The following is a 14,034-nucleotide window of genomic DNA, read 5'->3' as shown; positions in this document are numbered from 1 at the left end:
ACACTTAAGATGGAGAAAACTACTGTTTTTTAGCACTTTATTATTCATAAAGTCCACTTAGAGAGTCAAATATTCGGCAAAGGATCACTCAACTTCATAATCATGGTATAATGTCAAACATGAAGAAATATGAGAACAATTTTAATGGACACTTCATGCATTCTATCAACCACCATTTAAGAACGGCCTTTAAAGGCACCATGTTGGCTCTGGAAGAGGTACGAAAAGAAAGTAAGCCCTCCCCATGTGTTGGAGAAGTCACCCACAACTAAATATCCCACAATGAACGCCTCAGCTGATACAGACCACATACAGACAAAGTGCCTGGAAGCACAAGACAGAGTGCATCGTGCTCCGAGAAAAGGCTTTGCTGAGTCTCAGTGAATGATGAGGAATCATTGGCCAAACAGGGAAGAAGCATCAGAGGGAAGGACAGAGAGAGGTAAACTCATGGAAAACGAGTGGACTGTGAACTCCACTTTGCAGCCCAACTCACAGCTCCATGCTCATCATCCTCGTTTTACATCATTTGATAAAGCTGATCCCATCCACAGGGAAGGAAGAACTAACGCTTCCTGAACTCGCATCCTGGCAGGCAGGGTTCTAAGCACCCTATGTTAATTACTTCATCAATTTCTCAGTTCTCCAAATAATCTTCTATGAAGAAAGCACTACTGTCACCTTCCTTGTAGATGAAAATCCTAACACAGAGAACACTTTTCACAAGACAAAAAGCTATTTTGAATTTAAAAAACAACAAAATGTTGCACAAAAATTCATCACCATGAAGACTCTTTAAAGGATTTTGGAAATCCTTAACTTTTACCAGTTTGAGAAGCTTTCCAAGCTTATTTACTATGCCATTTCCCAAACTATGGATGCCAAAATCCAAAATTCTAGTTTCTCACCCTATTCCCAATGCAAAAAGTCACTTAGTAGTGGGAACTCTTAAAGAACCATGTCCAAGAGACAAGCTCAGAAATGTAACCGGTGGATTTAAAAGAAACCTTGTAACCCAACACCACCGGCAACACAATGAAAGCTGCAGCCCAGATTCTGTTCCTCAATCTGCAAACCTCCTAACTGGAAACAAAGCAGACCCATTTCCAGCTGGACAGGACGCCCAGAGAGGAGCGGGCTGACTCCCAGACCAGACCAAGTCCAAGATAGGAAATACATTAGACGGTCCTGGCAAGGAACCTTCTCGGGCACCAGCCTGCATCTACTGGCCTCAGTCTGTTGAGAGGGCTTCAGATAGGGCACTTTTTGTTCTTTCTTAAAACTCTGAACTCATAAAAGCTTTCAGATTCTACACTGTTTTTATTAAAAATCCTCGATTCCTTTACCATTACAGGCACGTGAACAGTTGAGAGAGGGCGGGCAAGAAGAAGGAACACACAGTCGGACACCCAGGCTCAAATCTCAGCAGTGTGACTTCCTGTGTGAACCTGGGTGAGGGGTCCCCTGCAGGCCCCCAACCTTCTCCTCCTGCATTGCTGAGGCTGTGATGCGAGGTCTGTGATGGTTCTTAGCTGAATGCACTGCCCCCTGCACTCTTACCTGCCAAGTCCATCCTACCCCCCTTCAAATCTCAGGACTCTGTCCCCTTGCGTTTCCACCACCTTACACTGCCTGTGACCATATACCCAGTTATGACTGATCATTTTTCTGCCAGTCTGGTTTTCTTAAATCCACTCGCCACACTTGCTTTTCCATCACTTGCCTTTCTTTCCGATGTGCAGTTCTCTTACTGGCCTTCAGAGACTAAAAATACTCAATACATTTTGTGCTTGTGTTAGTTGCTTAGTCATGTTCAGCTCTTTGTGACCCCCACAAACTCTAGCCTGCCAGGCTCCTCTGTCCAGGGAATTTTCCAGGCAAGAATACTGGGGTGGGTCGCCATTCCCTTCTCCAGGGGGTCTTCCTGACCCAGGGATTGAACCCAGGTCTTCTGCATTGCAGGCAGATTCTTGACTGTCTGAGCCACCAGGGAATCCTAAACCCAAAGTAACCATTACTATGTGCATCAGTGCTAAGTCTCTCAGTCGTTTCTGACTCTCTGCAACCCCACTGACTGTAGCCCACCAGGCTCCTCTTTCCATGGGGCTCTGGGCAAGAATACTGGGCGGGGTTGCCATGCCCTCCTCCAGGGGATCTTCCCAACTCAGGAATTTTGAACTCACATCTCTTACATCTCCCACATGGACAGGCTGGTTCTTTACCACTAGCGCCACCTGGGAAGCATTTCAGGGGTCACCAAATACTTATCTCATGGGGAGAGTAGTAGGGTAGCTGTTTAGGCTTCGGTTTCTTCCTCACTACACAAGAGCCTTGCTGTTCTACTGGAGGAATAAACTGGGTGATGGACAGAGAGCTCAGCACAGTGCCTAGGAAGCACCTCCTGCCGTCGATTCTAACTCTTCTTACTCCTCAGTGTTCCAAAGTTTGCAAAATGGGTTCATATGTGTGAGCTCACTTGCCCCTGCTACCAACTCTGAGACTCAGGAGGTTCCAGAAAGAAACTGAGGTTGGTGATGTTCAAGGTTATCACAAAGAAGGCTAGTTGGTGGACAGACCTACTCATTCCAAACCCTTACTTTTTCTACTGATGCCTCTTGGGTCAGGAGTTCTGGCTTCTTTTATAGAAAGCAATTCCTACCCATCTCCTCCATCAAGTTTATCCAACACTGTTATTGAATTTAAGAAACACAAACACATGGGCCAAATTCCACTATAATGGATTCCAAAGGACTTCAGTCTGTGCTATATCAAATAATTACTTTAAATAAGCAAGCTTTCAACTAGCTCGTCCATTCATCATCCAGCAAACATGTATCACCTGCCTAACTTCAACAAGGCATTGTGTTTGGTGATGGGAATCCTCCCTTTCCCTGAGCTATAATAATTAGTCTATGCCTTTAAGATCTCCCAACTGAAGCCAATACTGGAAGATATAGAAGCTCGAATACAAAGAGCACTTGAATCAATAAAGCAATGAACTGAGAGCCAGAAAACCTGAGCGCCTGTCTTGGCTGTGCCCCTAGCTGAGCTCTATGACCTGGGACAGGCTCCTAGTCCTAACTTTCCTTACCTATAAAACGGGGAAACTGGTCCATATTGTCTTTAAAGTTCTATGCAATGAATTCTAGAGATTCCAGGATTCTATATGATTCTCAAGTTCTTTTGATATGTAATGGGATATGATTTTACACAATTTTATAAATCTTGGTGAGATGATCCACATATTGACTTTAGCTTGAAAAATATCTCCAGATTGCCCACAAATGGTTAGAAGTTTTTAACACCACACAAATTTGGAGCATTTTTAAGAATCTTACAGCCAACTGAGTTTGCAAACTGTCCCACATACAAACTCCATTTTTTCGCATGCAAATTGCAACCCTAAATGCTGATCTCATTCGGAGAATTTAAATAAATCTGATTCAAAGCCTTGTTTCTTCCTTCTTTCAACTCTGTGATATGTCACTTTAAGATGACTGTAGTGCTTATGTACAACATGGCACTTCATCCAATGTACTAACACATGTTCATGTGAGCCGAGCTCTTTATAGCCTTACTTTTAAGAGTCCTGTACTCTCTCTCAGCACATCATGATTAGATGGATACTTATTGCCTTGAAAGGGAGTCAGTTGAGGAGGCCCACCACGTGCTGGCACACATCTTTGATGCTCACGTGTGAATTCATTCCCCCAGATTCTCCCCTGTAATCAAGAAGACTTCTAAGAATCACTTGAAGAGCCAGACATCAGAGCAAACTAAAGCCCATTCCTATATCCTGACTTATATGAGAAATCTGCCCCCAAACTCCCGCTTCCTAGATGTCTGTAGAGATGCTTTCTTTTCTCTCATTTAAGGAGACTTAACTGAGCTCCTGGCCAGTCAGTCTCCATGGTGGGTGCTGAGTTTAGTAGTGGAGAGAGGGTGAAGTAGGGCCACAGCTAGCCCACCCTGGACGTTCAGATAAATTAAAGAAAGTGACTTCTTCCAGTGGAGAGGCAGGCACCAGAGGCTTGGGAAGTAGTGTGCAAATTGGATTTCAGCCTCCACTTGCCCATTGGACAGGATGACCTCATACAGTGAACAACTCACACAATTTTACAAGGTCACTTCCCTGTTGGTTCAGACAGTAAAGAATCTGCCTGCAATGCAAGAGACCTGGGTTCGATCCCTGGGTCAGGAAGACCCCTAGAATAGGAAATGGCAACCCACTCCAGTATTCTTGCCTGGAGAATTCCATGGACAGAGGAGCCTGAGAGGCTACAGTTAATGAGGTTGCAAAGAGTCAGACACAACTGAGCAGCTAACATGCATGCACATGTGCGTGGCCAGAGGTGTCACAAAAAACAAGCTGTTCTAATAGAGATACTGACTACTAGAGAAGAAAGAGCTTAACTGCCCAGCAAGGAGGAGGGAGGACAGCCTGCCCGAGAAGGGATGTGACTGACACATGACGGACGTGTGGGTAATCAACAGATGGATGAATGGAGTGAGCACAGTATAAACAGAATGCTCATTCATTCCAGACAGTGGTCTGGAAACGACAACTTGGAAAGCGTCTGATGAGTCTGTGTGTGGGTATAAGGGGAGAGGGAGGGAGAGAGGTGTGTGTGTGTGTGAGGGAGGGAGAGACGTGTGTGTGTGTGTGTGTGTGTGTGTGTGTGTGTGTGTGAGAGAGAGAGAGTGAGATGATGAAGCATCTTATACATAGGCAAATTAAGGTGCTGAAATTGATTCCGACACCATTAGGGGCTCCTTTTGCCACTATACATAATAAACTCTTCAATTATACCTTGCCCTGTTTTTAACATTTACCAATCACAAGATAATTAGGGACTCTGATTCCAAAGTAAGAAGTTTCATCCTATAAACTGAACAGGTAAAGGTCAATGGAAAAGAAGTTTGCTTTTAGAACTGCACCAATCTTAATACTACATTTTTAGAACATAAAAAAACCTCAAAGAACACCAATGTTTTGTAAGTGTGTATGTACACAAGATCTATTGGTTATGCTCAAATGATAAGACCAGAAATTGAAATTTTATTGAGAGCCTAGGGCTGAAATATGTATAGCACCTGTAAGACTAGGAAGACTTAAGGACTTATTAGCCACCCTCCAGCTTAAATCTATCTGAGAGGGATTGGAGATAACCAGGTGCTGTCGGTTAAAATAATTTTTCAGCGGCCTTTGAGGAAGGGGAGGTAGAACGGATTGAATGAGCATGAGAAGAGAACCCCAAGACCTTGGCCACGTGGTGAATAAAGGTCTTATCGCGACCCAAGGCTGCGTAGATTACAACTGTCACCAGGCAGCCTCTCCGGGGCCTCCGCAGAAGCAACGCGAAGGGAATGATCTTCAGGACCAAGCCGACTCCCCTCCCCCTAGTTAAGTAAAGTTACCCCACTTTGCTATTTTAAAAAGTTAAGCACAGGGAAGCTCAACATATTAAGTTTCACCGTGTCTTAAAGAGAAACGACCCCGGTGCAATCGTACCCCCCTCACCTTTGCGGCGGCGGCCCGGCCGTCAATTGTTGGAAGAATGGCCTCTTTTCTTTCCAAACTGTTTTTGGTAAATATGATCCGTTTGCGACACGACGTGTCGGTTTTCCCAGAAACTTGGCACCTGGGCCCCTCGGAGCGGAGCCGGGCGGGGGCGCGGCGGCGGGACTCCAGCCCTTCCGCCCGGCGGCCCCGGGGCTCGGGGGACCCTGAGTTCGGAGATCCGAGCCGTGGGCGCGGGGGGCCGCTCTCCCAGGACCTTCCGGGCGCTGGGCCGCCTCACCCCCGAGGCCCCGACGCCCTACCGCGGGGGTCGGGAAAGCGTTTCCTCCGCGCCGCCAGCCTGCGCGGGGTCCCGGGCGCGCCAGGGCGCCGCTCCCGGTGCTCCGGGCACCGCCGGCTAGGCGACCGCAGCCGCCACCCTGGGCTCCCTGCCCGGGGCAGGCGGAGGAGGGCGCGGGGAACAAAGCCGAGGCGGTGGGCCGCCCGCCCCGAGCCCCGGGCGTCTGGACTCGCCCCCACGCCACCCCTCCCCATCGCCCCCCTTACCTGGGTGGAGAGCCCGACAGCCGCCCGGGCCCCCGATCGGCGACACGGCCGTTCCCCCGGGGTCCCGTGTGCGCGCGGGGCGGCGCCGGCCGAGTTGGAGAAGTTGCCGGGGTCACTTCGTCCACGCGCGGGCGCTCAGCCTCCGGCAGCCGCGACTACCCCTCGCCCCGCGCGCAGCGCCTTTGGTGGCGAGAGGAGCCGCACCTTCCTCCGGGGCCGCTGGGCCCGCCTCCTCCCCGCCCCCGCCGTCCAGCCCAGCCCAGCCCACCCCCCACCATCTCCCCAGCAAAAGCCCCCACCTCAGCCCCAGGCCGGCGCGCATCCGCAGCTGCGCCCACCAAACCAGCCCCCCGACCCTCCTTCACCCGCTCCCGCCCCCGTACCTCGCGATCGCCTACTGCCCTTTCTTTCTAGGACGTCCCCAACTAATCAGCAGCGAGAACTCCGCGAGCTTCGAGTAAGCGCCTTCCTGTGAACTCCGTGCTCTGCCTGCTCGGAGGATGCGAAGCGTTAAGATCCAGTTCCTTCCCCATAGAGCCAAGAGAGGGAAAGTGCTAACTTGGGTACCACTGAGGGCAGGAGCAGGCGGTATCCGAAGCCCCGTGCAGACAGGAGAGACTGCTAGTCTCCTAACCTTCCCAAAAGAGCGAGAGGGAGGAGACCGGGGGGGGGGGGGGGGGGGGGGGGGCGGGCGTTCAGGAGAATTCGGACCTTCCAGGTGAAAGCTGTAGAGTTTATTAGAGAAACCTGAGGAATCCAGAGGGCCGGGGTGATGGAGAAAGGGGTAGGACGCTCGGGAGAACCAGGAATGAAGGCTTTGTTGCCATGGTCGGTGTCTCTGCCTTTACAAAGGCTGTCCCGGAGAGAGAAGGAAGGGGGAAGATTTAGTCCGTGTACTAGTGTGGGTCCTTCAAAAAGCAGGCACCAAGGCAGGGGTAGATACTGAAGGATTTGCTTAGGGGGGATGGCGGTGGGATGAAATGTGAAGGGATCCCGGAGAGGCAGGCGTCCTGCAAGTCTGACCCCAGTTAAGGAGACAGCAGCAACCGTCCTGACCTCCTGGCAGCCTCCGGAAGATTGTGGGCGAGTCCTACTCCAAAGTGACCCATCCCAGGGGGCCCAGTTCTCCTTGGCACCCACCTGCCTTAATACCCGTGTCTCCACCAGAGGTTAGCTGGGAGCAGGCAGACAAGAAGTGTGGCCTTGTGCACAAACCCAGACATGAATTTCAGGGCACACCAGCCAGGGCCCTTCCTCAGTTAAACTCCAGAAAGCTGGAGAGGGTCCGAGATCTTCAAGGAAGCTTCTGCCAGCTGGCGCCAGGCTTAAAGACAGGTGGAAGCAACCTTCCCACACACAGCTGCAACTTTTAAATGAGGTCCCAAGGATTTCCTGCTCTCAGACACACCTGGCTGTCCATTTTCAACTGCCACAGGCTCTGCTCACATGGACCCCTCTTCTCTGCATAGACCCTCCCTGGTCCTGTCTCCACTGGGGCTCACGTGACTCTGCCCGGGGAAACATCTCCCACCCCACTCACTCTCCAGTTCCCAACTCAAGCATCATCTTAGCACAGGCCTACCACCCTGGGATCTTTACATGCTTGTCACCCTGGCTTCTTGTGTCATGTTTTTTCACACTTTTTCCAAAAAAATTTTTTTTCTGATTACTGCAGACTTGGGAAAGTACATGTAACCCAAATGTCTCCAACTCCTCCCCACAACCCCCCTTCAAGAGACACCTTCCCAGGATAATCAGAATTTGAGCCCCAACCTATGTGTTCCAGTCTGGGTCTAATCAGGAAAGAGAAACCACACAGTAATTAAGCAGTAGAAGTTTAATATAAAGAATTAATGGGACTTCCATGGTGGTCCAGTGGCTAAGACTCTGTGTTCTCAATGCAGGGGGCCCAGGTTCGATCCCCCGTCAGGCAACTAGATCCCACATGCCAAATGAAGCATTCGCATGCCACAACTAAAGGTCCTGTGCAGGCTAATAAATAGGAAAAGCAAATTATTAACTATATGACAGGATTTGGAGCAATGAAGGGTTGATTAGTTAGAAGTAAAGAGAACTCAGAATAGGGACAGCAGATATAAATATTTTCTTAGGCAGCCGCAACCCTTGGGACTGTGATAGAGCCTTCCTCTATCCCAGCCTGAGCCCAGACCCTGCTGGGAGAAGGTGGCTCTGGCTCACCGAGTGTAGGGAAATCACTGTGGTCTCATGCCAGTGCAACTTGCTGGAAATCCACCCCCTAAAACTTACTGAATATCGACCCCCTTGGGTGTGGGGAAGCTGTTCAAAAGGAAGTGTCTTATGGAAAAGCACTTCCCTGCAAAAACTACCCAAAAGAGGTGTCAGAAGGAGCCGGTGGTCACTGGATGCCACCTGGCGCTGCAGAACCCTGGTACTGCAGGAACCAGTCAAGAGAGGTCACAGCAACCAACAGGCAGAGTTGTGCCCTCTCACAAGGCCTCCCCGACACCCTGCACTGATAACGCTAAACCACAAGCCAGCTGGCAGAGAAAGCTACGCAAAAGGCCCAGACCCCTTTTTGCAAAGAAGGCGTAAAGGGTGAGTTTGGAGCTGACAGTGACGGGCACACTATGTAACCTCAGCAGAATTTGGAGCTGACAGTGACGGGCACACTATGTAACCTCAGCAGAGTCCAGGCCTTGTCTGGTTTCCCCTCCCCACACATGCCCGCACATTCCCGGTGGCCACTGTTATCTCTCCGAATCCCACCCTACTGCCCTTTCTCCCCTCGGCCTGACGTTTTGTTCCTGACTCCCACTCCCTCCGCTGCAAGTTGGCTCAGCATTTTCTCCTATGGCTTTACAAGGGGGAGGCTAGCTTCCTCGCCCAGCTTCTCACACCACAGCTGTGACCACATTGAGAGGGTCAACAAAATTGAACAGACATTTTGGGGCAACAGAAAGGGAATTGCAGAAGGGGAAAATAAAAGAACTGAAACCAACTAATGATCCCAAAGATGTGAAACCATCCAGAGCATCTCTCTCCTGGGCCCAAACCCCCCAACAGGACCCCCAGCAGAATCCAGGCTGCAATGCTATCAGGGCCTAGCGAGAGAGGTCTCAATCTTAGTCCCACTCCATTCAGTAAAAAAATAATCAGTCTGCAGAGATGAAGTTCTGTCTGTAGTAAAGGTGAGCATTCACATCGTTAGGGAGAGAAATTTTACCCTCCAGGACTAAAACCTTCTCAGTTATTAATCCATTTATGGAGACTTTTAATCCATTTATGGAGAATTTACTTAGCACTTGGCCCTGTAGCAGGTCGTGGGTATATAATCAATGTCATCGTTACAATGTGAGGGAGATGCATAGTAAATAAATCATTCTACAAACACTGCTTTTTGTGTCTCTGCTAAGATGCAGAACATAGAATAATGAGTTAATCCAGCTCTAAGGGACGACTGAGTTGGCTCCATCAATCCAGGTGAAGGGAGCGGTTAATTTGAAGCTCTGACGTGGGACAGAGCTGAGCCCGGCGGAAAGGAAGGGAGAACGGACAGAACAACCAGTTCAGTTCAGTCGCTCAGTCGTGTCTGACTCTTTGCGACCCCATGAATCGCAGCACACCAGGCCTCCCTGTCCATCACCAACTCCCGGAGTTCACTCAGACTCACGTCCATCGAGTCAGTGATGCCATGCAGCCATCTATCTCATCCTCTGTCATCCCCTTCTCCTCCTGCCCTCAATCCCTCCCAGCATGAGTCTTTTCCAATGTAAGAGGTGGCCAAAGAAAGAACAACCAGAGAGGAGGCCAAAGAAGAGCCAGTCACGCATGCTCTCGTAGGCATGTTAAGAATTTTGGATTTTATCCTTAGAACAATGAGAACCTTCTGAAGGTTTTAAGCACCAGTGTAGCTGGAGGGTGGAGGGTGGGGCGGGGGGTGGAGAAGAAATTGGAGGAAGAGCATGTGGAGAATATATGAGACTAGTGTTCAGAACCGTTTGGACCTGGAGACAAGACAGAGAACTAACTGGCCGGGAGAAAGAAGGTCTAACCCAGGGCCTGGCTGAGATTCCGCTGGCAAAGACTGGGCAGAGACAGGACTCTCGTGAGATAGAGTGCAATCAGCAACGAAAGCTGAGGGGAGAGAGCCAGGGGCCTGGGAGACCATCAGGAAGTTATCATCTTCGATGAGAAGCAAGATCACTTCCCTTTAGAAATACCAAAGGCCCAATTAAAGCAAATCTACCTACTTGCAAAGAAGTATTCAAACTGAATCCCCGCAAAGAACAGAACAGCCTGGTTTTAAAAAAAGAGGCAAGCCCCAGTGTTCTCACTGTCCACTCATATCATCCCCACCAAGACGCTTCAGTTATAGCATCCAAGTATTTACTAGAAAGTTAAAAATAATATTGCTATAACCCCACTCCCTAGGAAAAAGAAAACTCTTCTGTCATATTCTTTTGCAGACTTTTCATACTTAAATTACTCAAACCTAATTTTCTTGAAGGGATCAACCCAATTCATCTTTTTACCCCCAGTGATTTTGTATGTTTTCTGGCACCTAAAGGGTGTCTAGCAGTGTTCACAGAATTGAAATTTGTTGCCAGAATCTTCCGTTGGACTTTCTGGTAGCAACATTGAGTCGACAGCTCCAACAAACAAGTCATCCTTCCCCTGTTCTATGTCAGAAAGAGTTTTCTTAAAACACCTTTCTAGCTTTTGGAACTTTTCTGTGTGTTTTGGAAGTTGCAGTTTTTTGTTCTCTTTTCTCCCTTTCCCAGAACCTAAGGGAAGAGAGTCTTCTTTGCCAAGTAAACTCTCCGCCTCAGCCTGGGCCCCGCTGGTTACAGAAATGACATTAGACACACACACAATGGTAATACCACTCAAGAACGGCTGCATTTAATACCTGTCTCCACGGAGCTCAAATTCACTTTTACGGCCTGTTTGTGGGCAAGAAGGAGGATTCGAGCGATGGTTACTTCCTCTAAGAGCTTTTCTATTGCTTCACGCCCCAAATTAACAGGCTCCATACAGCCTCCCTCCCAGCGCCCCAGGACCCACTAAACAGACAAAGACCACACTGACTCCAGCCCAGCGTCTCCAGCACTGCAGGCAGTGTGTTGCCAGTAGGTCAGGCTAAGTTTGGAAAAGTCGAGATTTCCCAGGGCAGGGGGTCAGGGGTGGGGGTGGGGGGTGGAGGTCGGGTAGCCTTTTCAAGGGAGGCTGCAGCCTTGCTTTCTGAAGATCACTGGCCCAATGCAAATAGTTTCTTTCAGCCGTTCCAGGAGCTTGCACGAGCCACTTCACAGTACTTTTCCAACTCCTGAAAGAAAGAAGGCATTAGGCCTGATTACAATTCCCAAAAGCTGTGTGTACTCTGATAATCTGGATCCACCCTGCACTGCCTGCAAACCAGCTGCATGTGTGTCTGATGTGGAGTGGGGTGGGGCGGCACACCCGCTCACACTGGTGATGGACTTTTCTTTCTCTTGGATTCATCTGACCCATTTTTTCCTTCCCACTGACAAGTAAGTATAGACTGGAACTAATTTATTCTTGAAAGAAAAAAATGGTAAGATTACTTTGTTAAAAAACAAAAGGTAATTTTACTACCCCATAATAAAAGGTCAATGCTTGTTTAGAAGGTTGCTCAAGATTCCAGGTCTAAAAAAACACATTTAATCCTGCAGAGGATCTGTCTTGGCCAGGGCTGACACTGTCTCTGCTCTAGCCCTGAGATGGAAAGCATCTCCCCGTATCCCCAAAAAGGAGACAGAGGTCCTCAGTGCTTCCTGGAAAGCATGCTACTCCTACATTTGTGAGTGAGCTTTGAGTGATCAGCCCGAGTTACCAACGCCCTGGTCTGGCTTCCGTGTAACTTACATGTGGGCAATCTTGGGCTTCCCCCTCAAAAGACATACCCTTGGGGAAAAACATGCCTGTGGTATTGACTGTTTTTGTTGATCTTGTTGCTTTGGGTTTTGTCTTGTTCTCTTGGCCTAGTGGTGCAGCATGCAGGATCTGAGTTCCCTTACCAGGGATCAAACCCATACCATCTGCAGTGGAAGGATGGAACTGTAACCACCAGACCACCAGGGAATTCCCTGATTGTTCTACGTTGATAAAACTCATGTTATTGTAAGTTTGTTTCATTTTCCATAACTTATGAAATCTGATAAGCATATCTGAAAATGTAAAAGCATTTTCTGAATCAACATAAAATATCAATTTTAATGCTTATATACCTTAAAGAGGTCCAGTCAATTCTTGAGTGACAGATGGTTATGTAGCCAGCCTTTATTTTCACTGGAGCCCTCAGCCAAGGAAATGTGTTTGCTGAACCCATAAACTTTCCATGAAATGCAAGACATACAAAACAAGAGCACGCCTTTTCTCTCCAGTTCCCCTTTATGGCCCTGAGTTCCATGTTTTCAATTCCCTCGTCCCATTAAACTTGTTCTTGGACTTCGTCGCAGGATCTCTAGTTGGACTCTTCCTGAATTCCTTGTACTTCCTCCCAGCCCTGTTCACTATGTTGGGTCATTTCCATTTGCCCCTCAACAGCACTGTCTTCGTAACTTTCTGTTATATAAGTGCTGCTTATTATTATTATTATTATTGAAAGTATTCGGGGTTTGGAGTTTGGATGTCACAGTTCTGAGTGAGTTGGGAAGGGAGGAAAAACAGATCAACTTCCGTTCACGGGCTAAGACAATTTAAGCCACGTCTGAAGTTGAGGGTTGTTGGCATGGAGCCATCTGGTATACGGACAAGATCTTCACATGGGAAGTGAGTTTTGAACTTAAACTACGTAGAGAATGGATTTCCACCATTATGTTAGAACTAGCAGCTTTCTCCTCGTAAGTGGAGCTATGAAATCCATTTAGGTATACAGGTGTGGTGGTGGTGTTTATTGTTTAGTCACTAAGTCATATCCAACACTTTTACAACCCCATGGACTGTGGCACGCCAGGCTCCTCTGTCCATGAGATTTCTCAGGCAAGAGTGGGTTGCCATGCCCTTCTCCAGGGGATCTTCCTGACTCAGGGATCAAAGCCAGGTGTCCTATACTGACAGGTGGGTTCTTTACCATTTGAGCCTGGGAAGCCCATACCTGTGAGTAGTGAGAATAAATCACATTAACTGTTATGTTATTAAAAGTTACTATTTGATGATGATATATAATTTGTTACTAAAAGTTACTATTTGACGATGATATATAATTTGTGGGTTTCAGTTTCAAAGCTAGGGTATTAAATGAGCTAAAATGTGACCTTGAGCTCAGATTTACATGTTTGCCAACTTCTCCTTGGTCCAATATATCTCAAAAGGAAGAAAAAGAAAGTCTTAGGGTATCCTATAACAACTATAGTAAATGTTTATCAAATGCACCCTATACTCTGCACACTTACATAGATATGAAATAAACATATGGGCATGCCAATACATATAGACAATTTGATTCTTTTAAACAGCTTCATTCCAATGCATTTTTAAAAAGAAATTTACAAACTTTAGTAATAGAATGAGGAAATTATGTCATGCAGAAAAACATCTGGCTTTTGTCTAGCACATTACATAAATACTTATTAAATTAACAGACACATAAATTAATAAATCTTTATTATTTAATCGGGACAATAATACCCTGACTTCATGGCTACTGTTTGGTTTTTCACCCAAACTTTCTCATTAGAAAGGTTAAATAAAAAAAAATAAAATAAAAAAAAAAAAGAAAGGTTAAATAAGCCATAAGCTTTAAAATTCACATGCCAGGCTTTTAAATCAGATATAGTTTTTGATAGGACTATGTATAACCTTTCTATAACAAGTTAGGTCTGTATCTTTATACTGTAAAGAATACATCTCCATTAAAAAAATTTTTTTTTTAAATCATTTTGGCATTGCAGTGTTCTCTTCTAGATTTTAAAACTACCACCACCGTCTGCAGTGGTTCCCCAAAGTTACAGGATTAATGAAGT

General features: G+C 47.4%; 1 protein-coding gene and 1 long non-coding RNA gene across 6 annotated transcripts in view; both read right to left on the bottom strand.

The window, feature by feature from the left end:
• The window catches only part of TIAM2 (T cell lymphoma invasion and metastasis 2), a 237,405-nt gene extending 230,770 nt beyond the window's left edge, over positions 1–6,635 (bottom strand). For 2 of the 3 annotated variants that reach the window (XM_027551906.1, XM_027551905.1), the window contains exon 1: positions 6,068–6,251. The gene's annotated coding sequence lies outside the window, so the exon portion shown is untranslated. Of the gene's footprint in view, positions 1–6,067; positions 6,252–6,450 lie in introns of those variants that run through there. The other variant, XM_027551907.1, reaches the window with a different exon arrangement.
• Positions 6,636–10,920: 4,285 nt separating this feature from the next.
• Positions 10,921–14,034, bottom strand: part of LOC113898607 — a 90,481-nt gene continuing 87,367 nt past the window's right edge. For all 3 annotated transcript variants that reach the window (XR_003512685.1, XR_003512684.1, XR_003512686.1), the window contains one exon: positions 10,921–11,375. This is a non-coding gene — a long non-coding RNA (uncharacterized LOC113898607). The remainder of the gene's footprint in view (positions 11,376–14,034) is intronic.

This window comes from Bos indicus x Bos taurus, chromosome 9 (assembly GCF_003369695.1).
Source record: "Bos indicus x Bos taurus breed Angus x Brahman F1 hybrid chromosome 9, Bos_hybrid_MaternalHap_v2.0, whole genome shotgun sequence".
Lineage (NCBI taxonomy): Eukaryota > Metazoa > Chordata > Mammalia > Artiodactyla > Bovidae > Bos > Bos indicus x Bos taurus.
Note: the sequence above shows the minus strand (reverse complement) of the source record. Positions and strands in the feature narration are given on the sequence as shown.